At 35.4% G+C, this 20,133-nt stretch overlaps 1 protein-coding gene across 3 annotated transcripts in view; it reads right to left on the reverse strand.

The window, feature by feature from the left end:
• Positions 1-17,385, reverse strand: part of LOC124360905 (solute carrier family 22 member 21-like) — a 71,033-nt gene extending 53,648 nt beyond the window's left edge. Inside the window, exon 1 of one of the 3 annotated variants that reach the window (XM_046814903.1) lies at positions 17,077-17,385. The gene's annotated coding sequence lies outside the window, so the exon portion shown is untranslated. Of the gene's footprint in view, positions 1-10,887; positions 10,911-16,903; positions 17,052-17,076 lie in introns of those variants that run through there. The other 2 variants (XM_046814902.1, XM_046814904.1) reach the window with 2 other exon arrangements.
• Between the last annotated feature and the right edge of the window lie 2,748 nt (positions 17,386-20,133).

The raw sequence follows: 20,133 nt of genomic DNA on the forward strand, positions 1-20,133 counted from the left end.
TCTTCTTGAACTTGGTATCGTTTGCTTTGTAAATAATTATAAAACTAAAATGTTATAACAGTAACTTTTTCATCGTATTTTGTTTTTATAATATGTTTAAAGGTTTTAAGAAGCCACCATATAAAAAAACTTGTTGTTAGTTCCTCCTTAATTAGGTCTTTACGGTATAATGCTGTATACCAAATTGACATTTATTACAACAAGCCGTTCTCAAATTAGTTAATTTAAATATATATATATATATATATATATATATATATATATATATATATAAAAATGGCGTCTGTACGGGTAACTATTGAGTTTTTTAAAGTTTAAATAAGATATTTTGGTTTGTATTTGGTTCAAGAATAATATCTGTAAACTGTAAAGGTTGGTAAAGTATTCTGAGACACCCTGTAAGTATACGAAACGTGAACCAGTTCGCATTTACATACAAGGTGTTTGAAAAGTATGGGTACGGCTTAATATTTTAAAAACCATAGGAGATAACATCTATAAACTTGCACAGTGTCATATGGCTATGTAAACTATTTTTTCTTGCTATTACCATGACATGCCAACCGTGCTTATTTATAAAGCATTGATTTATGTTCCTTTGAACAGTAGTTAAAATGGATTTTCTGTATGTCCCAAAAGTGCGCCAGGAACCATATATCACTGTTTACTTATGTATAGCCATTTCGGATTCCTTTTGCTCATTTTTGGAAACAACAGAAAATCTTGTAATACTTCTGTCAAATCTCCATACATGAATCAACAGAAAATGAACAGTAAATATTAAACTACTTTATTATAAACTCATATATTTCGAACGAAAAACATGGTTAAAAAAGGATCAATATTATTCGAAAACTAAAAGTAAAAGGTTTATACTATCAATGTTTCCAGGGACAACGCTATTTGTCACTATCTACTTAAGTCTATCTACTATCACTTTGTTACTGTTCATAATAATCTCTTGTTGACAGTAGTTCTGGCTACTCGAAATAAATTACATTGTAGTATTTCTCTATCAGCATGTCTCAAACATTTACTTGATAGCTGACTATATTTTATAGTGTTCGATTAGCGGCAGAGTTTAATAACACAACACTATATCTTATCAGGGATTCTAGTAATATTTTATAACCTGTTAATAGTATACTTAGCGAATTGTACATTGAAATATAACACTTTGGTTACTCTACAGCCGACTCCCAGTGTTTGTGGCGAGGCATTCATTGTCATGTATGAACACATGTCGTTTCCTTCCCTATCAACAAATATGGAATAGGTGTAACCAATAATTAATTATTAAATGCGTTACTTACTGAGCGCCTATGATATTATAATTCTTTATAGTTAGACTATATTGGTTTTATAAGTATTTCATCCTTCTTGTTCCATGATCGGAATATTTGAAAAGTGACACAAGAATTAATCAACTGAAGCAGTGTTGAAGGTAAGACTGCAGCAGCTGACTGTGGAGAGTCAGCACCTGCGCGCGTGATAGGCGTCATAATCGGTTACATGTGATTCTGTGTTTTTCTTTAAATAATGTAGTAAAATATAAGTTTTCAATCAGAAGTGCTTTTCTATTTTAAACCATTCAGAATCGCAACATTTTTTAAATGAAACAGTGTTTTTAGAGTTTAAACTTTGGTGTACAAAATTCTCTGGAATCAGCCGATGATAGCAGCGGTATCTGCCATGTTTTAAACATTTCCTTTCGGACGCGTCACAGATGTTTCAGCCATCACAGTGAGAAGCGTGAGGTAACGAAACTTGCTAAACCCGCATGATGGCAGTATGTATGTACAGTAATACGTGTTTAATCCGACACTTCTGTGTTACAGATAGAGGAGTATTTAACACTTTAGTAATACTCCTTTAATGGCATTGCAAGAGCCAAAGCGTACTGTCAGCAAGGCAACTAGTTTCCTTGTATAAGCGTATTATCTTAATTTTAATCGACTCAGGGATTTCCCGTAAGATTGAACAGGCTTAGTGACGTAGGTGGAGGTCGCACCGGCAGGTGACGTAAATACACGAGTATGTTTGACAGTTCACTTCTTAGTCTCATACGCTTACCTCTGGCCGTCAGACATTTAAATGATACTTGTGTAGACTATATAGTGTTGTGTCAGCGTCAGACATAGAGGCAACTCAAAAATATCTAACTTCATCTACTTAGCCAACTCTGACTGATGTTTTACATGTTACTCGGTTGATTTTGAGTGTCTCAAACGAAATAAATGTGGATAAAAATAATATAGATTGATATTTGTAACCCTTACGAAACCTTCTCAATTTCAACCCTCCCCCCTTAAATATGACACACTTGACGATTTCATTTTTGAAGGTCATAAAACAGAAAAAGTAGAAACACATTTTTATCAATCTGCGAGTAATTACAGTTGAGTTACGGGAAATCCTGTAGTCAAGGCCGAGTAGAAACTACTGAAGATTAAAATATAAAATTTGTAACCTATGTACGTCAGAGTTTTTCATTTATGACTCGAGGAACTTTCTTTTTAATTTAAGAATATAACATGCCTTTAATTACGATTTTATAAATAAAATTTAATGTGTTAAAAATATAATAAAATACATGTAATTCCCCCCCAGTCGTGTCATGTACACAATGTCAAAGTTATATGTAATAATAATATGTTTTATGGCGTTAAAATACTGAAAAGTTGTGGTAACCATTAAATTAAATAACACACTAACATTTTGCATGCATTCACTACATTTGAAACTGCCATTCGTACAATTTTTACATTCACCCCAATTCATGAAGAATTGTTCCCACTCTTGTCCCAATGTCATTCAGCCAATCATATTGTCTCCCAAACGTGAGTCATAAACTCGTATATGCTTTAGAATGCTTTTGTTGTCAACTCTTTGGAGCTTTTAATGCCTTAGGAGTCGCAGCATTTTTAAATGAACTTTGGCGGTTGGTTGACAAATTGAACTTGTGCCTGGGATGGTAAACATTCATAAGCTACCGTTCTCTGTCTCCCAGTTCAGTATTCTTTCTCGACCGTTTTTCATTGGGCCTGATTTTATACGATGTCCTAAAATAATATTACAAATTCATTTTTATTCATATTTATTCTGCCTTCAGAAGGGATACAACCAAAATGAAAAATGATACCAAGTCAAAAATAATATATTACCGAAAGCACATTTCACAATTTAAAAAGATGTATTTATAAGTTTCACGAAGAAAGGTTTTGTGAGCCTTTGCAATGGAAGATTGTCGGGATTGTGATGTCTCATGATCCCCAGAGTGGGAACATTCGATATGAATGAGAATTGAGTTGAATGTAAACATTTTATTTGTGAATGAGATTTAAATGTAGTGAACGAACACACAATTTTCATTAACACAAGTGTCACAACTTTGACGGTTGCCATAACATATCAGTGTGTATACGCAATAAAACATATTATCCCGGGCTAGCACAAATTCGTGTCTCAACATGCAGAGCGTGTAATCAGTGTGTGGAGTGATCAGACACCGCAGTGATTTGCACTGTGCTGAGACCCGCGCGGCCAAGTCACCTTGAGTGGACTGTTACTAGTGCCTTGTCTATTTTTAGTACACGCCATTTAAAAATAATGGTTTGTTAGTAGTTAATTTGACACTTTGATAAGACACAAATAACAGCGACATTCTATGCCATTAACTTAACGTGTTAACTATGATAAGTTTACATATCAATCGTGATCGTTAGGTGTGCAAGTTAAGTTACGCTGATAACATTGTATTTTAGAATGAAAACTATTTTAATTTAATTAGTTTCTGTTTTTACGCAATTACTGCCTATCTTCTTGTAGATGAATTCAATTGATGAATAGGTTTGTTATCAGAGTTAATAAGGAAAGTAATAGAAAGTAATAAAAAGTATTATTTCCTTCTCACAAAATTTATTTTTAAGTACTGCCTTCAAAGCACTATAAAACATTTAACAATATACTATACCATTTTCACGTTCCTGCTTATTATTGGTCGTTGCCAAGAGAGCCAAGAGCTCACCAGATTGTCTGAAGACCATTAACACTCACCCTTTTAATGTAAAATTACAAACAGTACTGGAATTAATATTGAGTTATAATTTTTTTTTTTGCTAAAACTATAACGTTAAGAATAATTATAACGGTATTATTATACGGTAAGAGAAACCTACGTGATAACGAATTATTCATTTCTTGACAATGAGTAAAATCCTAATATTCCAACAACATTTTTATCTACGGCACAGAAGGAAGATTTCTTACCGTACAGAACGAGCGGTCTACAAAGAACTGACAAAAAACAAGTGTTCGCCCAGAAAATTTGTCACAGCCGTGTTCCAAAGTCTTGTTGTCTGATTGCAAAAAGCTTTAACTACGGCACAGAAGGAACATTTCTTACCGTACAGAACGGGCGATGTACGAAGGAAAACTGACAACAAACAAGTGTTCGCCCTGAAGTTTGTACAGCCGTGTCCCAAAGTCTTAAGGTCTGATTACAAAAAGCTTTAACTACGGCACAGAAGGAAGATTTCTTACCGTACAGAACGGGCGATGTACGAAGGAAAACTGACAACAAACAAGTGTTCGCCCTGAAGTTTGTACAGCCGTGTCCCAAAGTCTTAGGTCTGATTACAAAAAGCTTTAACTACGGCACAGAAGGAAGATTTCTTACCGTACAGAACGGGCGATGTACGAAGGAAAACTGACAACAAACAAGTGTTCGCCCTGAAGTTTGTACAGCCGTGTCCCAAAGTCTTAGGTCTGATTACAAAAAGCTTTAACTACGGCACAGAAGGAAGATTTCTTACCGTACAGAACGGGCGATGTACGAAGGAAAACTGACAACAAACAATTGTTCGCCCTGAAGTTTGTACAGCCGTGTCCCAAAGTCTTAGGTCTGATTACAAAAAGCTTTAACTACGGCACAGAAGGAAGATTTCTTACCGTACAGAACGGGCGATGTACGAAGGAGAACTGACAACAAACAAGTGTTCGCCCTGAAGTTAGTGCAGCCGTGTCCCAAAGTCTTAAGGTCTGATTAAAAAAACTTTAACTACGGCACAGAAGGAAGATTTCTTACCGTACAGAACGGGCGATGTACGAAGGAGAACTGACAACAAACAAGTGTTCGCCCTGAAGTTAGTGCAGCCGTGTCCCAAAGTCTTAAGGTCTGATTACAAAAAGCTATAACTACGGCACAGAAGGAAGATTTCTTACCGTACAGAACGGGCGGTGTACGAAGGAGAACTGACAACAAACAAGTGTTCGCCCTGAAGTTAGTGCAGCCGTGTCCCAAAGTCTTAAGGTCTGATTACAAAAAGCTATAACTACGGCACAGAAGGAAGATTTCTTACCGTACAGAAAGGGCGGTGTACGAAGGAGAACTGACAACAAACAAGTGTTCGCCCTGAAGTTTGTACAGCCGTGTCCCAAGTCTCTGAGTTCTGCTTGCAACACGTTTTATCTACGGCACAGGAACTCGTAGCTGAGAGTGTTATCTACTAGCTATCTGAGTAAATAGTCTTGAACTGTTGGTACATGTTAATTTACTTATCTTTATCAAAACACCAATGTGATTATGTTTGGGTAAAAGCCCCTTTGTCATCAAATATGTCGGATGTTTAGAATATATGGGATGTTTGTTGGAAAAATTGATAGTTTATTTGTGTATACAGTTAAATAAACGCTACACTATTGACAAAGAATCAGAAATGTTTAACGAGTCAGTGAAATATATCTGACTGTTTGATCACTCTCCTCTCCCCACAGACATTAGTGTAGATATAATACAGTCAGTACAAATTTCCCTCCATTTTAACTTTTAAAATCCAAAATTGTGAATTCAAGTCAGACTAATGTCCTCTCCCCTCAAACTAAGTAATTAAATGCTTATAATCCACTTACAAAATATTCCTTAATCCTAAATCCTTCTCTTCACACAGTTCCTACCTTAAAGTGACATGAGAGACTCTCGGAAAACAATATTTTAAACCCGTAAAATACTGTAGAATTCAGATTACTTGTTTGCCCTTTGTATTCACGACTATTTCTTTTGGAAGGTAATTAATTAAAAATATCAAGTATATTTTATTTATCTAATTTATTTATTAAAAATTCTGTTTTCATTATTTCACTGACGCAGTCGTGAGTCTTGTCGATATTATTGTAGAGAAGATTGAATGTCGAAGCCACACAATGAAACCTGTCCAAAGCATTCGACTGCGTTGACCACGGTACACTACTCGACAAACTCGAGTCCCACTGTATTATAGCGTGCCTCTTAAATGGCTTACCTCGTTTCTAAGTTACAGATCTCAAATTGTCCAGGTATCAAATAAATCACCCACATCAAGAGAACTGACTTATGGAGTCCCTCAGGGGTTTATCCTCAGTCCTGTGCTTTTCCTGCTTTACATCAGCGATATAAACTCATCGCTTCTGCATGGAAAATTGGTGCAGTTTGCCGACGATACGACTCTCTTTTTCAATGTAATGTCTAGCAAAGCTTTGGAACAACAGCTTTCTGTTGACATCAACAACCGTGTTCAATGCTTTCATAGTCTCAATCTCACAATAAACCCTTCACAATCCAACATTTTGAATTTTGCCCTGCACACTGCGGGCAACCAGTGTGAGCCTGCCATCTTGTTAGCTGTCTCCTCACTGGAAGAAGTCAACTCTTCAAAATTCCTAAGAATACACCGTGATCGAGGGCTGACTTGGAATGTGCACATTTGATCGTTTTTGCGGCAAAATCTGCTCAGGAATTTTTGTTACGAAATCCTCAGCCAAATACTGCCCAAGTCAGGTAGCTATTACGGCGTATTATGGCTTGATTTACCCCCATCTGGCCTACAGAGTGGTCTTTTGGGGAGTTTGAGCAAACACTCGATTCATATAATCGCCAAAATCAAATTTTCATCGTATAACCAAGCTTTCAATAAATTGCAGCTGTTGACTCTGCCGTGCCTCTACATTTATTTTGGAAACAACTTTGTTTTGTATAAGTAAATGTACCTTAACCAGAGGCCGAGACGTACACATGTTTGAGACACGTGGGAGAGCCAACTACCGAACTGGGAGACACAGAACGGTGGTTTATGCACACTCGCCTGCCCTCGCAAGCGAGTGTGTATTTCCTCAACCGACTGCCCAATTTAGTTAAAGATGCCCCAACGCCTAACACGTTAAAGACTCGCCTTAAACGCCTCTTGGTGTCACAAACATTCTATAATGCAGGTGTGTTTTTGGCATTTGACTGGGAAACCGCCCAATTAGAAGACTGACTCTGCTGTACTAAGTGGGTTGCATTGGCGATGAATGAAAGAGGCGTGATTGTAAAATTGTATGTATGAATGTGTATTGTGTGTATGAATGTGTATTGTGTGTATGAATGTGTATTGTGTGTATGAATGTGTATTGTGTGTATGAATGTGTATTGTGTGTATGAATGTGTATTGTATGTATGAATGTGTATTGTGTGTATGAATGTGTATTGTGTGTATGAATGTGTATTGTGTGTATGAATGTGTATTGTGTGTATGAATGTGTATTGTGTGTATGAATGTGTATTGTGTGTATGAATGTGTATTGTGTGTATGAATGTGTATTGTGTGTATGAATGTGTATTGTGTGTATGAATGTGTATTGTGTGTATGAATGTGTATTGTGTGTATGAATGTGTATTGTGTGTATGAATGTGTATTGTGTGTATGAATGTGTATTGTGTGTATGAATGTGTATTGTGTGTATGAATGTGTATTGTGTGTATGAATGTGTATTGTGTGTATGAATGTATGGAATTTTATAAAACCCGTTTTGACGTTTACCATATAATTTTCTTATTGTCACTGCCAATAAAAAATATTTTTATTTTGTACATTTTTGAATGTTTTCAAAATTACTATTAATTTATATTGACTTATTTCAAGTGAAGTTGTGGTTGTGGACACTAAACTCTTATTGATATTTGCCACACAATCGGGGTAGACATTCGAAAGTCATAATATCTCTTCCAGCACAGTCTGGATACAATGCAACGAGTAGCAAAGAGATTGAAATATTACATGGTTACTTTGTACAACGTCAAAGGCTGTTGAGTAAATAATATTTGAATAATCAATTATTTTAAAGAGTACAATTTGTCATAACTGTTGGCTCTGTACAGTTCTTCATACTACGGACATCGTACTAAATCCCAAAACCCTGATTAGCTTTGATCTACCAATCGTATTAGTTGGAAACTCCAAACGGCCACCCCACTTTGACATTTTAATAGGTATAAGAAAATATTATTTTGTGTAATTTTAGAGGATAAAGGATATTATATATTAAAGAGAGTATTAAAAGCTTTTATTACAATCTGAATGTGTACTTTAGTTCCAGTAAAACTTCCTCTTAGTGCATCATCTGGGATCTGACTTTACTCCTGGAATTCGGTCTTCAGTCATGTTCTGGAGAGATAGATAAAAAAATCGACTACGAAAAAGCTCAAAATGAACTTCGTTTCCACATCAGAGACACACAGACTACAAAATATAGTGTAAACTAAGTGAAAAGGATCCCCATTATCTCACCAGATACTATACTATTAAGTCTACTACGATGTTTTAGACACGATCTCTAAGCGCTTTAGAGCTAAACTCAACATTCAACCTTTCTAACCGCTACTTTACTCTTTATTACAGTTTCCAAAATACGTCATCTCTGCTCCACGTTATGTAATGGTCGCCAAAGAAATTGAGAATAAATGCGAAAAAATATAAATCTTGAAGTAAGGCCCGCTGACAAATTTGTGTAAGGCGAGAGTCAGTATTATTTCTGTATCAATTTTTATTGAATCTTGTAGTTGTTTCGATACAATGATTTCATGTTATTGCATGATTATGAAAAACTTATACGTTATTATAAAAAACTTGATTTATCTTTTCTCGGTTTAGGCATAACAAATATGTGCCTAATTTAACAAAATTGAATACGATTAGCCAAGATACATTGTAAAGAAGCAGAAGCCAACACAATCCAGTTTCTGTTCAGATGTACAGAGTCTCCCATGAGTGACGTTGACTGTCAGCCAAGCGAGTACAGGTGGAGATCACAATGGAGGGTACCATAATAATAAAGGTTAAAAGTAATAAAAGATGATTTTCTCAAATTATATTTTTGCCACAGTTAAAAACTATCGAGAGGCATGTAAATAAAACTAAAGTCATTGCCAACATACTTCGGCTGACTTGTGGCGGGTTCCGTTTTATTTGTTATATCAACTGACGGTAACGTGTCTACTGTATACGTGTCTGACTGTTGGTGTTCAGTTTTTAAACATAAAACCATGCAAACTGAGATAAAATTATCGTTTCATACTTTTAACACAATCTATGTCGGGCCACACCGAAACTTCTGCAGCATGGATAATAATTCTTTTATCGGTTTTACAAAAAACAGAATCCGCCAACCGAAGTAGGTTGGCAATGACTTCACTTTTATTTACATTTCTCTCGATAGGTTTTAATTATGGCAAAAATATGACATGAGAAAAAGCCTTATTCATTATTTGTAACTTGTTTGACACCCTCCCTTTTTATTTCACAAAAAAACCATATTGTTTGTTCGGACACTACAGAGTGGCTTCCGGCTCTTGTACTAATATAGCAAACATAATCATTATTTTTATTTTTGACAAGAATTAAACATGTTAATTGTTAAATGGTAAGAATTAATGTGTTAATGATAGAGACGCCTTAACTTTTCTTTAATCCCATTCACTGATTCTGTCTACCAAGCCAACCGCTGTTCAATGGGAGCTCCCAGCTTTACCACACAACTGTGACCCTTATATTGAAAGGGCAATAGCTCTAAAATCTCTTGAATCCACATCGGCAGTCACGTCCCTCTGTCCTGACATATCACTCAGCTGTGAACAGCTCCCTTGTGTAATGTACATTCCCTGAAGTATAAATCATAATATAAAAATCACGGATAAATCTTCAGCAGTTTGTCGTAGGTAGTCTACTGATTACACAAATCTCCATAAATTCTACTATTACTTTAAAAGCCTGTAAATCATTGTGGAATAACAAAAAAAGTGTTGAAATAGAATATATTCTAAAAACTTAACTTAACCCTCTTAGTGCCAGAGATGGAAACTTGAAACGTGCCCAGGTATCTTTGTGTGACTGCGAACATTGCCAGAGGGTTTTGGACGAGAACGCAAGGTTTTAGAACAATATTCACCTACGATTTATTTTTAACCATAAAAAGCTAACTTTTAATTCTTTTCAAAGGTAAGTGAATTATATATTATAAACAATGTGACATTCAGACTTTTATATAATTTTTAAAATTTAAAAATCACTTCAGACAGCATCACTTTCACGGAAACAAAATAAAAATCTAGTGCGAGATTAACAACTATTATAACATAACTTTCTTTTTATATTTCAATATTTTTGTTTTAAAGAGCATTTAAAAAATATCAAAATTCATGTTTAATAACCTAATATTTTATCATAAACAAAAATGTTTAAATAATTAATTGCTAGAGATCGATTTTTTCTAAAAAGCACTGTTTTGGAAAAACAATCACAAACTTTATTTTTCACTGTAACAAGCTACTTTTAAATTATTTTGAAAGGTAAATAGGTTTTTCATCAGATAATATGTAACAATCAGATTCTTATATAAATACAAAAATTAAAACTCACTTTAGACAACGACTTTTATACGGAAACAAAATAAAATCCAGTTTGGGTTAAACAACTTCTTAAGAAAACTTTCCTTTGAAATTTTAATACTTAAATGATAAAGACCATTTAAAACAATGCAAAATCATGTGTAATAGACCATTATTTACTAAAAAGAAACTCAAAACATAAACATAACCTTTCGCAGGCAATGTTCAAACAAACTCTACAACACTGTCTTCATGGACACTCGGTCGTCTCACCGGCACAATCATCTTGTAAAAGTTTTCTTATGCGAAACCAACTTAGAACTTAGAAACACTTTAGATGAATAAAATCGCACAACTGCATAACAACAAAAACTCTTCGCTACCTTCACGACATCCGATTGCGATCTAACTGAGGAAGTTTTGTATTTTAGTTAGTTGTTTACGTCATCTAACAGTAGTACAAAGTAGAAACGGTTGAAAAGATTAGTTCAGTTCATCTTTTGACCTTTGCTACGATGTCAGCCAGTATGGGATAAAGTTCTCGGGCACTTTTTGCGGACGATAAATTTTAAAAATAAATCGTCTCGTATCGAGATCCCTGGCACTAAAAGAGTTAAAGTAAAATTACTATACACTTTAAGCAATTTAAATTATTCAAAACCTATTCCGCCACACCAATAAAATTCACAAATGAAATTTGCATTAGCAACGACACTTTACGCTTTACACTATACACTTTAAGCAATTTAAATTATTCAAAACCTATTCCGCCACACCAATAAAATTCACAAATGAAATTTGCATTAGCAACGACACTTTACGCTTTACACTATACACTTTAAGCAATTTAAATTATTCAAAACCTATTCCGCCACACCAATAAAATTCACAAATGAAATTTGCATTAGCAACGACACTTTACGCTTTACACTATACACTTTAAGCAATTTAAATTATTCAAAACCTATTCCGCCACACCAATAAAATTCACAAATGAAATTTGCATTAGCAACGACACTTTACGCTTTACACTATACACTTTAAGCAATTTAAATTATTCAAAACCTATTCCGCCACACCAATAAAATTCACAAATGAAATTTGCATTAGCAACGACACTTTACGAATTCAATATTCACAAATGAAATTTGCATTAGCAACGACACTTTACGCTTTACACTATACACTTTAAGCAATTTAAATTATTCAAAACCTATTCCGCCACACCAATAAAATTCACAAATGAAATTTGCATTAGCAACGACACTTTACGCTTTACACTATACACTTTAAGCAATTTAAATTATTCAAAACCTATTCCGCCACACCAATAAAATTCACAAATGAAATTTGCATTAGCAACGACACTTTACGCTTTACACTATACACTTTAAGCAATTTAAATTATTCAAAACCTATTCCGCCACACCAATAAAATTCACAAATGAAATTTGCATTAGCAACGACACTTTACGCTTTACACTATACACTTTAAGCAATTTAAATTATTCAAAACCTATTCCGCCACACCAATAAAATTCACAAATGAAATTTGCATTAGCAACGACACTTTACGCTTTACACTATACACTTTAAGCAATTTAAATTATTCAAAACCTATTCCGCCACACCAATAAAATTCACAAATGAAATTTGCATTAGCAACGACACTTTACGCTTTACACTATACACTTTAAGCAATTTAAATTATTCAAAACCTATTCCGCCACACCAATAAAATTCACAAATGAAATTTGCATTAGCAACGACACTTTACGCTTTACACTATACACTTTAAGCAATTTAAATTATTCAAAACCTATTCCGCCACACCAATAAAATTCACAAATGAAATTTGCATTAGCAACGACACTTTACGCTTTACACTATACACTTTAAGCAATTTAAATTATTCAAAACCTATTCCGCCACACCAATAAAATTCACAAATGAAATTTGCATTAGCAACGACACTTTACGCTTTACACTATACACTTTAAGCAATTTAAATTATTCAAAACCTATTCCGCCACACCAATAAAATTCACAAATGAAATTTGCATTAGCAACGACACTTTACGCTTTACACTATACACTTTAAGCAATTTAAATTATTCAAAACCTATTCCGCCACACCAATAAAATTCACAAATGAAATTTGCATTAGCAACGACACTTTACGCTTTACACTATACACTTTAAGCAATTTAAATTATTCAAAACCTATTCCGCCACACCAATAAAATTCACAAATGAAATTTGCATTAGCAACGACACTTTACGCTTTACACTATACACTTTAAGCAATTTAAATTATTCAAAACCTATTTCCGCCACACCAATAAAATTCACAAATGAAATTTGCATTAGCAACGACACTTTACGCTTTACACTATACACTTTAAGCAATTTAAATTATTCAAAACCTATTCCGCCACACCAATAAAATTCACAAATGAAATTTGCATTAGCAACGACACTTTACGCTTTACACTATACACTTTAAGCAATTTAAATTATTCAAAACCTATTCCGCCACACCAATAAAATTCACAAATGAAATTTGCATTAGCAACGACACTTTACGCTTTACACTATACACTTTAAGCAATTTAAATTATTCAAAACCTATTCCGCCACACCAATAAAATTCACAAATGAAATTTGCATTAGCAACGACACTTTACGCTTTACACTATACACTTTAAGCAATTTAAATTATTCAAAACCTATTCCGCCACACCAATAAAATTCACAAATGAAATTTGCATTAGCAACGACACTTTACGCTTTACACTATACACTTTAAGCAATTTAAATTATTCAAAACCTATTCCGCCACACCAATAAAATTCACAAATGAAATTTGCATTAGCAACGACACTTTACGCTTTACACTATACACTTTAAGCAATTTAAATTATTCAAAACCTATTCCGCCACACCAATAAAATTCACAAATGAAATTTGCATTAGCAACGACACTTTACGCTTTACACTATACACTTTAAGCAATTTAAATTATTCAAAACCTATTCCGCCACACCAATAAAATTCACAAATGAAATTTGCATTAGCAACGACACTTTACGCTTTACACTATACACTTTAAGCAATTTAAATTATTCAAAACCTATTCCGCCACACCAATAAAATTCACAAATGAAATTTGCATTAGCAACGACACTTTACGCTTTACACTATACACTTTAAGCAATTTAAATTATTCAAAACCTATTCCGCCACACCAATAAAATTCACAAATGAAATTTGCATTAGCAACGACACTTTACGCTTTACACTATACACTTTAAGCAATTTAAATTATTCAAAACCTATTCCGCCACACCAATAAAATTCACAAATGAAATTTGCATTAGCAACGACACTTTACGCTTTACACTATACACTTTAAGCAATTTAAATTATTCAAAACCTATTCCGCCACACCAATAAAATTCACAAATGAAATTTGCATTAGCAACGACACTTTACGCTTTACACTATACACTTTAAGCAATTTAAATTATTCAAAACCTATTCCGCCACACCAATAAAATTCACAAATGAAATTTGCATTAGCAACGACACTTTACGCTTTACACTATACACTTTAAGCAATTTAAATTATTCAAAACCTATTCCGCCACACCAATAAAATTCACAAATGAAATTTGCATTAGCAACGACACTTTACGCTTTACACTATACACTTTAAGCAATTTAAATTATTCAAAACCTATTCCGCCACACCAATAAAATTCACAAATGAAATTTGCATTAGCAACGACACTTTACGCTTTACACTATACACTTTAAGCAATTTAAATTATTCAAAACCTATTCCGCCACACCAATAAAATTCACAAATGAAATTTGCATTAGCAACGACACTTTACGCTTTACACTATACACTTTAAGCAATTTAAATTATTCAAAACCTATTCCGCCACACCAATAAAATTCACAAATGAAATTTGCATTAGCAACGACACTTTACGCTTTACACTATACACTTTAAGCAATTTAAATTATTCAAAACCTATTCCGCCACACCAATAAAATTCACAAATGAAATTTGCATTAGCAACGACACTTTACGCTTTACACTATACACTTTAAGCAATTTAAATTATTCAAAACCTGTTCCGCCACACCAATAAAATTCACAAATGAAATTTGCATTAGCAACGACACTTTACGCTTTACACTATACACTTTAAGCAATTTAAATTATTCAAAACCTATTCCGCCACACCAATAAAATTCACAAATGAAATTTGCATTAGCAACGACTATCGTTTAAGGTGTCAGGGCCACACTGTGCCGAAAAATTGAAAAATCAATTAAAATCTTAAAGTATTTCAACCTCGTTTTGGAGAGCTATCATTATCTTGGAGTTAGCAGTTGGCAAACCAAAACTAGCAAGGGCGGTGACGTACGGAGCTCAACCAACAACTGATCGACCCCCAGGATGGTTCACTTCTGGCTGGTTTATACTTTCCAGTTCAACCTCCACTGGATACAGCAAAAAACCGATGTGCCACTTAAATCTGAGCAACTCTATGTAGGCCTAAGAGCGGCAAATCGATAACCGCAAATGTCGAGATTCTGGGGTGCAAGGGTAAGTCTAGGTCTGCTGCGGGGGAGGTTACGACAAGTCGGTGGGGGTCCTTAAGTGTTAAGGGCAGTTGCTAGCCTAGACACCTCCTAACTACTTTGACTGGAGAGGCTGGTACAAAGGTAGTTTCCCCTACGTCCAAGGAGACATGGCAGATTAATGTCCAAACCCCTTCCAAGTGGATCCCGACAGGAGGCGGCCCTTACTCCCAACATTGCCCATCCAGAAAATCATGTCACTCCGAAAGCAGCTGAAAGATTTTTTTTATGAATAAGTGCAATTTCTAAACTTATTGTCCCAAGAAAATAAAAAAAATGTATACTATCAGGGAAAACCTTCTGAATCAGATCTTAAGGACTAATAGTCAGCAATAATTCAAATCTTAAGGACTAGCAGTCAGCAATAATTCAAATCTTAAAGACTAGTATTGAGCAATAATTCAGATCTTAAGGACTAGCAGTCAGCAATAATTCAAATCGTAAGGACTAGCAAGCAGCAATAATTCAAATCGTAAGGACTAGCAAGCAGCAATAATTCAAATCTTAAGGACTAGTAGTCAGTAATAATTCAAATCTTAAGGACTAGCAGTCAGCAATAATTCAAATCTTAAAGACTAGTATTGAGCAATAATTCAGATCTTAAGGACTAGCAGTCAGCAATAATTCAAATCTTAAGACTAGTATTGAGCAATAATTCAAAACTGAAAGACTAGTATTGAGCAATAATTCAAATCTTAAGGACTAGCAAGCAACAATAGTTCAAATCTTAAAGTCTAGTATTGAGCAATCATTCAGATTTTAAGGACTAGCAAGCAGTAATAATTCAAATCTTAAGGACTAGCAGTCAGCAATAATTCAAATCTTAAAGACTAGTATTGAGCAATAATTCAGATCTTAAGGACTAGCAGTCAGCAATAATTCAAATCGTAAGGACTAGCAAGCAGCAATAATTCAAATCTTAAGGACTAGTAGTCAGTAATAATTCAAATCTTAAGGACTAGCAGTCAGCAATAATTCAAATCTTAAAGACTAGTATTGAGCAATCATTCAGAACTTAAGGACTATTACAAAGCAATTATTCAGATCTCAAGAAGTCGTCCATGTGGGCGAAAGAGAAGTGAATCGGGGGAAGAAAGTTGGAATCACGCACTATTTAATTAGGGCATTATTAAAGCAAACCCCCTGATGTAGTGCAAGGTACGCGAAAATTAATCAATTAAAATGTGTTAAATAAAAAGTGCTTAATGACGAACACATCCTCTTCTTACAAGTTTGTCCGTAGGTTATATATTTACGTCTGTCCATTTCTCGAGAACTGTTTGAGATCAAATGTCTTCAATAAATATCTTTACATATTTGTAATTATCGTATAATTTTTAACGATTTCCATGAGGTAAGTGAAACTTGTAAATATCGAGCCATCTTACTGTTCTGGATGCGTTACTCCTTACTACAACTCTACACAAGAGACAGAGGAGGTAGCTCATTATTCTACGGCTACATTGAAAACATATTATTTACAATAACTTTGCAAACTACATTTTAATCGAATAGTATTCAACAGGAATGGAAACTTTCTCAAGACGAAACATAGTGATAGTTTACCTCGGTCAGCTGTAGAGAGGTGGACTGTGTGGCGTAGTGTGACTAGTTCAACAGCACTGGCAGCAGAGCGGTCACTCTGAGGGCCTTGTCATTGCTATCTCCAGCACGTCCAATGCCCACACGACCTACGCTATCTGTGACCTCACTCTAGACGAAACATAGTGATAGTTTACCTCGGTCAGCTGTAGAGAGGTGGACTGTGTGGTGTAGTGTGACTAGTTCAACAGCACTGGCAGCAGAGCGGTCACTCTGAGGGCCTTGTCATTGCTATCTACAGCACGTCCAATGCCCACACGACCTACGCTATCTGTGACCTCACTCTAGACGAAACATAGTGATAGTTTACCTCGGTCAGCTGTAGAGAGGTGGACTGTGTGGTGTAGTGTGACTAGTTCAACAGCACTGGCAGCAGAGCGGTCACTCTGAGGGCCTTGTCATTGCTATCTACAGCACGTCCAATGCCCACACGACCTACGCTATCTGTGACCTCACTCTAGACGAAACATAGTGATAGTTTACCTCGGTCAGCTGTAGAGAGGTGGACTGTGTGGTGTAGTGTGACTAGTACAACAGCACTGGCAGCAGAGCGGTCACTCTGAGGGCCTTGTCATTGCTATCTACAGCACGTCCAATGCCCACACGACCTACGCTATCTGTGACCTCACTCTAGACGAAAACATAGTGATAGTTTACCTCGGTCAGCTGTAGAGAGGTGGACTGTGTGGTGTAGTGTGACTAGTACAACAGCACTGGCAGCAGAGCGGTCACTCTGAGGGCCTTGTCATTGCTATCTACAGCACGTCCAATGCCCACACGACCTACGCTATCTGTGACCTCACTCTAGACGAAACATAGTGATAGTTTACCTCGGTCAGCTGTAGAGAGGTGGACTGTGTGGTGTAGTGTGACTAGTACAACAGCACTGGCAGCAGAGCGGTCACTCTGAGGGCCTTGTCATTGCTATCTACAGCACGTCCAATGCCCACACGACCTACGCTATCTGTGACCTCACTCTAGACGAAACATAGTGATAGTTTACCTCGGTCAGCTGTAGAGAGGTGGACTGTGTGGTGTAGTGTGACTAGTTCAACAGCACTGGCAGCAGAGCGGTCACTCTGAGGGCCTTGTCATTGCTATCTACAGCACGTCCAATGCCCACACGACCTACGCTATCTGTGACCTCACTCTAGACGAAACATAGTGATAGTTTACCTCGGTCAGCTGTAGAGAGGTGGACTGTGTGGTGTAGTGTGACTAGTTCAACAGCACTGGCAGCAGAGCGGTCACTCTGAGGGCCTTGTCATTGCTATCTACAGCACGTCCAATGCCCACACGACCTACGCTATCTGTGACCTCACTCTAGACGAAACATAGTGATAGTTTACCTCGGTCAGCTGTAGAGAGGTGGACTGTGTGGTGTAGTGTGACTAGTTCAACAGCACTGGCAGCAGAGCGGTCACTCTGAGGGCCTTGTCATTGCTATCTACAGCACGTCCAATGCCCACACGACCTACGCTATCTGTGACCTCACTCTAGACGAAACATAGTGATAGTTTACCTCGGTCAGCTGTAGAGAGGTGGACTGTGTGGCGTAGTGTGACTAGTTCAACAGCACTGGCAGCAGAGCGGTCACTCTGAGGGCCTTGTCATTGCTATCTACAGCACGTCCAATGCCCACACGACCTACGGTATCTTTGACCTTTCTCTATCGCCAGTCGGTTTAGTAATTGGCCCAACTAATAATCTACGCTGCATTTAATCTTGCTTTTTGCAACTAAGTCACAAATGTATTGAAATGATGATTAGTTGCAATTTGTTAATATTATCTGAACTGTTAATGAATTGATGTTTAAATAATATTTAATTAGAGCAGGAAAATGTAATTTCTGTCTGTCTATCCGCACGAACTATCTTTGCGCAAGCACATTCACATATGGGCAACACAGGTTACGATGATGGTGCATGTCACTCGATGTGATTTGGCTGAGCGTTAGCGAACATTTTTACGTCGGTTTTATGCATAACCAATATGGCACAGAGAAAATAGCAGAATAAATAAATGTTTTAAAAAACTGAGTATAATTATGTATTGTAACATGCAACATATTATGTATCCTAAAATAGGAACAAACACTCCAATAAATAACAAAGTTTATTTTTGTGAGGCCTTTCGTGTTCATTGAACACATCATCAGACCCACATAACTGAAATAAAAGTCTTATACAATCAGACCAATAAAACTAAATAAAAATAAAATTTTATTTCAGTTATGTGGGTCTGATAAATAACTGAAATAAAATTTTATTTTTATTTAGTTTTATTGGTCTGATTGTATAAGACTTTTATTTCAGTTATGTGGGTCTGATGAAACATTAAATTTTTTCACAATACACAATAATAAATTTTATTATTTGAAAGCTGCTATGAAACTAAATGACACAAATGAAATAAGAGAGGTAATGTATCATACAGCAAGATATCTTGAGAAAGATTTCATCTGTAGACTTGAAATTTCATTTCAACAAGAACAAGTTCTAAGTTGCATCATTTTATATTCAAGAAATGAGCTACAGAATCGAAATTTTGCATGCAGCCTCAGCGAAGTCTGGATACATGTGGCCTGCAGTAATAACAAACTTGTCTAATTTATACTAATTGAAGATTGATTTGAAACTTTGATGTCAAGAGTGTCTCGCTTTTAACTTCAATTTAAGCGATTGATCAATAACTATAAACTGTAATCATCCATGAGTGTAAAAAGTATTACAAGGCAGTAATAATATTTTATGTTCGTTACCCATCCATTAATGTATAGGTGATTAAAACATATTATGTATATATATTATAGTATATAGTATGATATTTTATTATATTATATATGACTTAGAACATATTTATACTCCAAAATTTGTAGGGCTTAATATTTTGAGCTGGGAAAACATCGATTGTTTAAAATCTAAATTTTTTACCATTTATGCACTTGGAAAATGGTTTGTTTATGTGACCCTAATATTTTAAAGCTTGTTTATTTTTCATTTATTTAGTCGCATATGGCATAAGCATTCGCGGTAATACATCTATAGAAAACAAATAAAATTCGAACTTTAGAAACACGCTATAAGAACCATGCCGAAGTTGGAATGGAGGGAGATAGTGAAATACCACCTTTGCGAACTGGTTATACTTATAGTACACATGTTTACATACTAATAACTGTCTGTTTTACTAA

Source organism: Homalodisca vitripennis, chromosome 4, assembly GCF_021130785.1.
Source record: "Homalodisca vitripennis isolate AUS2020 chromosome 4, UT_GWSS_2.1, whole genome shotgun sequence".
NCBI lineage: Eukaryota > Metazoa > Arthropoda > Insecta > Hemiptera > Cicadellidae > Homalodisca > Homalodisca vitripennis.